Raw genomic sequence first — 10,631 nt, forward strand, 5'->3', positions numbered from 1 at the left:
AAGAAACTGGTTTATACTTGAGTCAGACCATTGGTCCATCTTGCTCAGTATTGTCTACGCTGACTGGCAGTGGCTCTCCAGGGTTTCTGACAAGAGATGTTCCCAGCCCTAGCTGGAGATGCCAGAGATTGGAACCTGTGAGCTTTTGCACACAAGGCAGATGTGCTGCCACTGAGCTATGGCCTTTCCCTATAAAGAAACAAAGAAGGTGCTTGAATCCCTTGATCATTTTGGTTGCTCTCATCTGTCCTCCTCCAAGGAAGTCCACACACACACACATACAAGAGAGAATAATGGAACTGTAGCCCAGTGAACCACAAATACCTTTTTAAAAATACAACTTTTTTTCAGTGTGTGCTGTGTGTAAGCATGTTTTATATAAACAAAAAAACCTCTTAAAAACTATTTGCTGGAAACCAAGAGCACTGCAGCAACTAGTTTTAATAAGCATTGGCTTAGGGCGGTATATAAATAAAATAAATAAATAAATAAATAAATCTAAGTTCTTAAGAACGCTAAGATGCCAAGTGTTTAAATAATCAAACCTTTGGAAAATAAAGGTGTGGTCCATAGTTGTTCAGGCTTAGCAAAGTTCTTACCATTGTGATGTTTGTTGTAGAAATAGAAACTGATAACTGGAGCTGGCTAAAAAAAGAAAGGTTTACTCAGAAGTTTCTTACAAAGAATCGCACACCTGACACATTGACTTATGATAGGTTGATTTTTCCATTTAAAACTTACATGTCCAGGTTTTTTTAAAAAAAATCAGTCCAGCCTTTTCCAGTATTCCACCTAATAATATGATCCACACACAAACGTTCACAGAAAGTTTGCTCTCAGTAAGTGTTCTGTGTTACGGAACTTATTTCCTATTCGTGTTTGTAAGATATTCCCCAGGCAAGCATTTGTTGGCTAGGGTTATGCAAATAGGATTGGGGTGATTTTTATCTACTAGCACCCCAATCTAGCAATCCTCTTCCATGAGCGGACAGAAGATTGATACTTTATTTGATTCTTCCCCTTGCCACTCTCCCACCTAGGAGTTTAAGTGCCAGCATCAATTGGGTCCGGCAAGTTGCCCTCCATGTTAAATTTCCAACATTCCTTGGGGAGCCTGATGTAGCATAGCTCCTTACAGCATTGTGGGAAATAAAAATAGCAGGCAACTTCTTAGACCCAGCCAGTGCCACCAGGTAAATCCAGTGCTGGGGGGGGCAGTGTACTGACAGGGGGGCCACCTTGCCGGGGGCCCTCTCGAGTGGAGCTGGCCTCACTATCACGGCTCTGTTCACTAGCATGCAGAGAAACTCTTTGTTTACCCAGCTGCAATGAATATACTGAACCATTCGGAGTCCTTTCAAACCGTTCTTATTTATTTCTTTTAAAATGTCTATATCGCTTAAGAAATCCAGATAACATCCAAGCAGTGTATAAAACATATCAATACAATACTTCCTTCATATCTATTTATTTTTATGTTATGTATAACTATATTTGTACACTGCTATTTTTCATTTTTAAAAAATCAAAGTGGTTCAGAACAAATAAAAAAACCATACAGTAAAAACCATTAAAAATACAGTAAAAACAAAGGTCAACTGTTGTAAACAGACATCTTCCTAACTGCCTGCGTAAGCCTGGCAGTTTAGAAAAGTTTTCAGCAGGCATTTAAAAGTTAAAACAGAAGTTGCCTGCGGAATCTCTGTTGGCAAAGCATTCCAGAGAACTGGGCCGATGACACTGAAGGCTCAATTGTCAATGTTAAATGAGCGTCGCCAACTCAGGGGGCCACCAGTGCGGTTCTTGACAATGATCTCAGTGATTGACCTGGGATGTTCCATGTTATATCAAGGGCCAGCCCTACCTTTAGGCAGAAGGAGGCAACTGTCTCAGATGGCAGGTTCTGGGGTGGTGGTGATGAGATGTTGGAGGAGCAAGCAGTGTATACTACATCGCATGCTCAACATCCTCTTAGTTAGCTTGCTGTCCTCAAGTGTGGTGGAGGACGTTGCCCCATCGCCAGCAATGAAGTTGATTTCTGTATATGAAATCGGAGATGCTGTTTCATCCTTCCCCAAGCACCAAAATACCTTGGGCTGGCTGTTAAGCCCAGCGCATCAAAACCAGACACCTTGACTGTGTCCTGGCTGGCACACATTAAGCTCGGACCAGAGGGCAATTAATGGTGCATGAGCTCAAACTTGGTTTGTCGATTATAAGGCTATCAATGGCTGCTAGCCATGATGGCTGTGTTATACCTCCACTATGAAAAGCAGTATGCCTCTGAATACCAGTGGCTGGGAACTGCAAGTGGGGAGAGTGCTCTTGCATTCAGGTCCTGCTTACGAGCTTCCCACAGGTGTGTGCTTGGCAGCTGTGAAAACAGGCTGCTGGACAGACTAGATAGGCTTGTGGCCGGATCCAGCAGGAAAAATCCTTGTTTGCTTTGTTTCCCAATTCAAGTCTAAAGATGCAAGGGGAAATATCCGAGGTGTGACCTAGCAAGCCTACCAAGGGCTCAGATATGCTTGAGAAGCATGTCTGTTCCATGCAGTTCCTGTTCAAATGGATTCCAGTATGAGTCCTTAATCCACATGGTCGACAAGCTGTATGCATCTTGGGACCAGGATACCTAAACAGTAATCTCAGCCCTTACATACCCAATCAATCACTGCTTTCTACTATCTCATCAGGAGGTCCATTCCATACAATGGGGGAATTGGGCCTTTAGGTTGGTGGCTATCGTTTGGCACAAGGGGAGAGTGCTGCATAGGCATCTGATTGGGTCCTGTGAAAACAGATTGCAGGATTAGACGGGCCTTTCGTCTGATCTAGCAGGGCTCATCATGCTCTTATGTACTTCTGTTGTCTCTGTTCCAAACACAGCTTTTCCCCCTCAGGGCTGCATGTGAGAAGCAGAATAAAATTCTGGTTTCCATTTGGCGCGGAGAGTCACTTGTGGATGATCCTTCTCAGCCCACATTCCTTCAGTGCTGAGAAATCCAGCAAAAACTTGCAAGCGCCCATCAGAGAGTGTCAACAATGTCAAAGAGGCATTAACCAGGAGAAGGTTCTTGACATTGCAGATTTCTTCCAAACGGGAAGGAGGGAGGGAGGGTCAGCAGAAGTTCTCCAAACTGGTCGCCCTGTCCTTTGGCATTCCAGGAAAGAACTGCATGTAACCTGCACGTTTATCGTCATCACTGTCTGTGGGATTGCAGAGCAATTTCCTAGATCTGATTTGCCTTTATTCCAGTGACTCCTCCAGATGTAGAGTAAAGGGAATTTGCTTTAAATGGCCATGGATTCAACGTCACTATTCCAGCCATCCTTTGAAGATAAGAGAAGAAAAGAAAAACAGAGACACAAATTAAGCATGAAGCAACATTTTGAATTTTAGGGCGGTAACACTGAAACACACACACACACCATGGCACATGGCCTTATTGAATCATTGAACCAAATATAATAAATACATTGAAACGTCTGTGCCCAAGCAATCTAAATTATGCCCCTGCGAAGGATCAGCTCCAAAGAGTTTATTATTTATGATTATATTTATATTCCACTTTTCTTCCAAGGAACATAACGTAGCATACAGAGTTGCGCCCCCCTTCCCATTTTCCCCTCACAACAACCTTGTGAGGTAGGTGAGCCTGAGAGATTGTGACTTGCCCAAGGGCACCCACTAGGCTTCCTGGCAGAGTGGGGGTTTGAACCTGGGACCCCTGGGTTCTAAGCCAATGCTCTAATTTTGAGGTGGCGAGCCTTTTTTTAGCCCAAGGGCCACATCTCCTTCTGGGCAACCTTCTGGGAGCCACAGGCGGGACCACAAGCAAAAGCAGGCGGAGCAACAAACATTAATTTACTCACACATCCTTCTTTTTTCTCCATCCAAGCAAGCAGGAAGCATGATCAGAGTTCAGGGATGCATCCTAGCCAGGCAAAAGCACCCAGAGAGGGTAAAGCAAGGTCAGTGAGGGGTGTGGCCTGCAGATAATGGGTGTGGTTGGGGAGGGTCCCAAGTAGGGTTGCCAGGCTCAGGGGCTGAGACTGATGCTGTATCTTTAGGAGAAGAGAAAGTCAGCCAAGTGCAAGTGTTCTTGCAACACTGTAATGGGAAAAACCACAACGTGGAATTCTCCCTTCCGAGGTCTTCTCTATCTTTAAAAGTTGTGCAGGGGGAAGGGAGAATTCCACCTTGTGGTTTTTCTCATTACAGGGTTCCACGAACACCTGCACTTGGCTGAATTTTCTCTTCTCCTAAAGATGCAGGATCAGGATCAGGCCCTGAGCCTGGCAACCCTAGTCCCAAGGGGCAGACAGTGAAGCCTGGAGGGCTGCTTTCACGCTTGGGGCCTGAGGCTCTCCATCCCTGCTTGAAAGTAGGTTCTGCCTAAAATTGAGATGGAGCATCTAGCTCCAGTATTCCCTATTCTGAATGGCAGTCAAGGATGGAAAGATCTGCCAGTTTCGGTTTTCTCGGTTTCTCACTTTCCCAATCTTAAATTTAGTTCTCCACATTTCTGGAGCAATTTGTGCTTAAAAAAAAAAAATCCTCATGAAAACTCTAGCATTTTAGCGTGAATTTCTCATAATAAACACATTTTTGTAGGCAGTTTTGACTAACAGAGACATTTTTGCAAGCCACTTCTTGTCAAACGATGCATTTTTGCATTGTTGTTTTCACTCCCATATTCATTCTTATGCACACTGTCCCCTAATATATGCATTTTTGTAAATGTTGTTTGGTCAGTGAACGGCATCACAACATTCGGACAAGTGCGAATTTCGACAGACGGCTATGTTTCCGTTCTCATATTGTTTCGGGAAATGGGAATTTGGTAGATTTGGCTTGAAATGCAAAGTGAATCGAAACTCTCGCCCATCCCTAATGGCAGCAGTTATCCAAGATATCAGGCAGTGGTATTTTCCATCTCACTTCAGGTGGAGGTGCCAGGAATTCAAGTTGGCATCTTACTCATGCGAAGCATGGGCTCTGTCATTGAACTGTGAGCCTCCATAATAGGAATGATGAGCATCCCATATGACTACATGGCCTCCAGTCCCATTCTTAGCCATACCACCCTCATTGCCTGTTATCTACTCACTCCATCTCATCCTGCTTCCACTTCCAGGGCAAGATATATCCAAGAAATATGTAACAGCCCATAATAATTTCCTTTCCTGGTGTTGCATGTTTTGAAGCTGCATCAGATTTATCATCATGAGAGGGGAAAGGTTTGTCCTCTGCTCATCTGGGGGATATTTTATTTATTATTTATTTATTATTCAATTTATATCCCGCCCTTCCTCCCAGCAGGAGCACAGGGATAGGACTAGATCTAATAGGTTACAGGATGGTAGATTTTGGCTGGACATTAAGGGAAGCTTCTTTAAACTTGACAATGAGGACATTGAACTTGTCAAGGATTATCAATACCTCAGCACAGTCATTAACCAAAATGGAGACAATAGTCAAGAAATCAGAAGAAGGCTAGGACTGAGGAGGGCAGCTATGAGAGAACTAGAAAAGGTCCTCAAATGCAAAGATGTATCACTGAACACCAGTCAGGATCATTCAGACCATGGTATTCCCGATCTCTATGTATGGAAGTGAAAGTTGGACAATGAAAAAAGCGGATAAGAGAAAAATCAACTCATTTGAAATGTGGTGTTGGAGGAGAGCTTTGCGCATACCATGGACCACGAAAAAGACAAATAATTGGGTGTTAGAACAAATTAAACCAGAACTGTCACTAGAAGTTAAATGATGAAACTGAGGTTATCCTACTTTGGGCACATAATGAGAAGACATGATTCATTAGAAAAGACAGTAATGCTGGGAAAAACAGAAGGGAGTAGAAAAAGAGGAAGGCCAGACAAGAGATGGATTGATTCCATGAAGGAAGCCACAGACCTGAACTTACAATATCTGAACAGGGTGGTCCATGACAGATGCTCTTGGAGGTCACTGCTTCATAGGGTCACCATAAGTCATAATCGACATGAAGGCACATAACAACAACAATTTGATGGTAAAAGCAGTCCAGCCCTTCAATCAATTGTCTACAGCAGGGGTGGGGAACCACAGTCCTGAATGTGGCCCTTCAGGCCTTTTTAGCTGGCCCTCAGAATTCTCCCCAGGTCATATCCCCCCTTTAGCATTTTTGCTTGGCTGCAATGTGTTCTTGGATTCTGATCATGCCTCTCGATGGCCTAGATGGAGAGGAGAGAGGGGTGTGTGTGTGTGTGTGTGTGTGTGTGTGTAGAAACTAGCCTACTGTACAAAGGTAAAATGTACATTTGTTCCTCTGCCTGCTTTAGCCTCTGGCCCCGCACACCACTGGCATGTGGCCCTTGGGATGCAGCCCATAACGGGAATGTGGCCCTCTGTCAGTAAAAAGTTCCCCACCCAATTCATACTGTGCCGTCATTGCATATGGAGCCTTACAAAGTGTCATAAGCAACGCAGACAGGCCCTCATTTCCTGGGAGCTTTCAATCTAAAACCGACAGTGGGAGAAACAGTGGAGGCGAAGCAATAGTATGGAGGAACATGGCCAAACCCTGTTCTGCATATGTAAAGAGCTGGCAATGAGGATTAAGAGGATAAGCTAAGGTAGGCTTCGAGGAGAGATAAGAAGAAAGAAAGAGCGTGGGCACCATACGTGGGATGTGTGAGTAAACTGATATTTGTTGCTCCACCCACTTTTGCATGTGGCTCTCAGAAGGTTGTCCAGAAGGGAATGTGGCCCTTGGAGTGGAAAAGGTTCTCCACCCTTGGCCTACAGGGTTGGTGGGCTACACCTTCCTGGAGGCCTTCATGCAGAAGGGTCATCTGTGGGAGATGCCCTACCTCTGGACTTTATTGAATAGTTATTGCATTTATATCCCACCTTTCTTCCAAGGAGTTCAAGCTGGCATACAAACATGGTTCTCCCCCTCCTGATTTTATCCCCACAACAACCCTGTGAGGTAGGTTAGGCAGAGAGACCGTGACTGGCCCACAATCAGCCAGTGAGCTTCATGGCCGAGGAGGATTCGAACCCTGGTCTCCCAGGTCCCAGCCCGACATTCTAACCACCACACCATGCCGGCTCTCTTGCACTGAGCAAAGGAGGGTTGCACTCAGTGCCTTACAAGGCCCCCTTCAGCTGTGAGATTCTATGGTTGTAGTCTGTGTTTGTCTCCGCAATGGAATAATCTCATGAAAATATTTGGGTAGGAAACAATCCTGTTCCAGGGCCTCCTGAATAAGTTTCAGGCTATTAAGCAACAAGTAACACTCCCCACCCTTTCTGGTAGGGCATTAAGAAGCCCAGATAAAGGTACCAAGCTCTGCTTCACTTTCCTTCGCACAGAATGAAGAAGCCCCTGTATTTATCGACCCTCCGCAGACAGAATTCTGTACTGAAAAATGAACAGCGCTCGCCTTTAGCCAGAGAACAAGCAACGCTTAGAAAAGGGACAGCCTTATCCAGAGCGTTGTCCCGGCCAGCTGCAAGGAGGAGGAGGAGGCGCTGACAATGTAGCCACTTAGGCAAAGCAAATAATTTATTAAACACTTAAGCAACCGAAACCAACAAAGGTAGCAGTTTCCATGTTGTAATCTGCAGCCATATCCTAAGGATGGAGCGACATCCAGGAAAGGGAGATGGGGTCGAATGCTGCTTGTTACCTCCCCAAAGGGGAAAAGACAGAATCAGTCTCAGTCTCTCTCTGTCTCTCTCTCTCTCATTTACAATCAGGTCTGCAGCCACTGGGAACATTTGCAGGATATTTGGTGCCTTTTTAAAAATTCAGCCAATTGGGAACCATCTTAACTTTCACACACCCCATCCAGCCAGCAAGGGCCTAATGAAGGAGCGAAGTCACCAAGGCATCCTCAGCTGAGCTATGCATGGCGACCGGGTGAAAGATGGGCAGGCAGGAGTTGGTTCAGCGATTGGGCTCAGATTGGGCCTGATGCCATCACATGGTGGTAGGAGAGCTGGCATAGGGTCCAACAGGTCCTGGGCTGGCTCAGCACTGCCTCAACCCTTCCTGCTGGCTGCTTCCACTGGGGATCCCTCAGGTAGAAAAGGAAGCTCCGCACGGGTGATGCTGGTGTCACTCCGCAGGTGGTGACAGGCCAGCGGAGCCCAACGGGGCTGTGCAGAGGTAGACTCCTATCTAATCCGAGCACCTCCTCTAGCCCGGTGTGCACATGGGGGTGGGGTGGGGTATTGGATTGCTCTGCCTACCTGTTGGAAAATTTGATTGGTTCTTTGCCAAATGTTGTCGTCATTTATTGGTCATATAAGGATTTTGATCTGGCCTTAACCTGAAGAGACAAGTCCATTTGTTATTATTATAAAATAAATAAATAAAATTATTTCATCTGTGTAATTTTATGTATTTTGACTATTGGCCTTTGATATATTTTGCAGTTATTTATTGGTTATATGAGGATGCCAATCAGGCTTTCACCTGAATAGAGAAGTACATTTGCTATTGTATCATTTTTGCAACTTTATTCATTTTGACTAACAAACTCGAGGTTGGCCTCGATGGCCTTATAAGGCCCCTTCCAACTCTACTATTCTGTGATTCCATTACTATACATATAGTATATATATATCCCGACTTATGGCTACCCTATGAATAGGGATTTCATGGGAAGTGGTATTCAGAGAGGGTTTACCATTGCCTCCCTCTGAGGCTAGTCCTCCCCAGCTGGCTAGGGCCTGCTCAGCTTGCCACAGCCACACAAGACAGCCCCTTCCTTGTCTGCAACTGCCAGCTGGGGGGCAACTGGGCTCCTTGGGACTCTGCAGCTTGCCCACGGCTGCACAGGGTGGCAGGGCACGTAATCCCTGAGCCACTCACTGTGGGGTGATCTTTAGATGGCCCTTGGCACCCATGATACACAAGTGGGGATTTGAACTCACAGACTCTGGACTCCCAGATAAGCTGTCCTCCCCACTGTGCTATAAAGCATACAAAAATTGACCCTTGGGGGAATGAATCCTAAGGTTTAAAAGCAGGGCTGGCCCTTTACCAAGAGGTAAAGGACAGTACTCCCTCCTGCACCTGAAGGCAGCAGGCTCGTTTAGGGGGCTCAGAACAGGCTACGTGGCATGCACAGTTCTGTCCTCCAAAGAGGGGAATGGCCAGGGTGGTAGGCTCACTCTGCCTAATGGTAGGGCTGGCCCTGTTTGACAGGAAGAGTGTAATACTGCAGTATATTAGGCTGCAATCCTAACAGGGAAAGGGCCATGTGGCTCAGTGACAGATCACCTGCCTAGCACGCAGAAGGTCCCATGTTCAGGTCCCTGTTTGAAAATCTGGAGAGCAGCTATCAGTCAGTGTAGACAATATTGAGCTAGATGGACTCATGGTCTGACTCAATATAAGGCCACTTTGTATATCCACCTCTGCTCAGAAATAAGTCACAATGAATACAGTGGCGCTTACTTCCAGGCTAGTGGGGTTAGGACTGCAGCCTTAGTTTCCCATCTTGACTAGATGAGAACTATGTTATATTATTATTAGAGCCAAAATTATTTCCAAGAGATATTCAGACAGAGCTGGGCCTAAGCCACAATATTAACAGAGACTCTAGCAACCAGGGCCCAACTGAGACCATGAGCCCAGACCCATGAGATATCAGCCTTTGACCTTGATCACATTGAGAAGCCACCCCAGCATCCTCAACCCCAGGCGTCTCAGGCTCTACTGAGCACGCTCATGAGTGCAGGCAATGCACCTATCAAACAATCATAGAGAGGTGACAGGTTGCTGTGGTGCAGACCAGAGGGCTGCCCCTTTAAGGTTCTGCACTGTTCCAAAAGGGGGCATCACTTGAGAGAGGTTGACAGGATCAAGAACTGTGGAAGAGCTCAGCTGAGGCTGTGCTCATTGGAATAAATTGTCCGCTTCATGAGCTTTGCCTGGGGTCCTGAAAGACCTGCCCTGTGACCACTCTTGGTTCCAGGAGACTTGATGTAACCCTGAGCAAACAAGCCCAGGAACAAAGTCCTGTGCAAAAGCTGCCCATTTGCCTAAGGCAGGGATAGTGAATGTGGTGGCCTCCAGATGTTTTGGACTACAACTTCCACCATCCCTGACCATATGGGGCTGATGGGAGCTGTAGTCCACAACTATATCCCTGATCTAAGTCATGCCGCAAGAGGGATGGGGAACCTGCTGCCCTCATCTAGATCTTGTTGGACTCCCAAATCCCATCAGCCCCAGCCAGGATGGCCAAAGGTCAGGGATGATGGGAGAGGTAGTCCAACAACATCTAGACAGCTGCAGGTTCTCCATCCCTGTCCTATCCCTTGACACACAGCTTCAAACAATTAGCTGCAAGGGCTAGAGGAGGATTCGTTGCTTGCTTTTCCGATAACTGGTCCTTTAGGAAAAACAATCCACAAAAAAAGACCACTTCTAGGGCTGGTGGTGCAAGTCACCTTAACACCAAGTCTTTGCATCCCATGCCTTAAAAGATCTTCAGGGGTTTTTTAAAGTGTGGTTTAGTGGTTAAGGTGTAGGACTACGACCTGGGAGCCCAGGGTTTGAATCCCCACACAGCCACGAAGCTCACTGGGTGACCTTGGGCCAGTCACTGCCTCTCAGCCTCATTAA

Source organism: Rhineura floridana, chromosome 8, assembly GCF_030035675.1.
Source record: "Rhineura floridana isolate rRhiFlo1 chromosome 8, rRhiFlo1.hap2, whole genome shotgun sequence".
In the NCBI taxonomy this organism is placed as follows: Eukaryota; Metazoa; Chordata; class Lepidosauria; order Squamata; family Rhineuridae; genus Rhineura; species Rhineura floridana.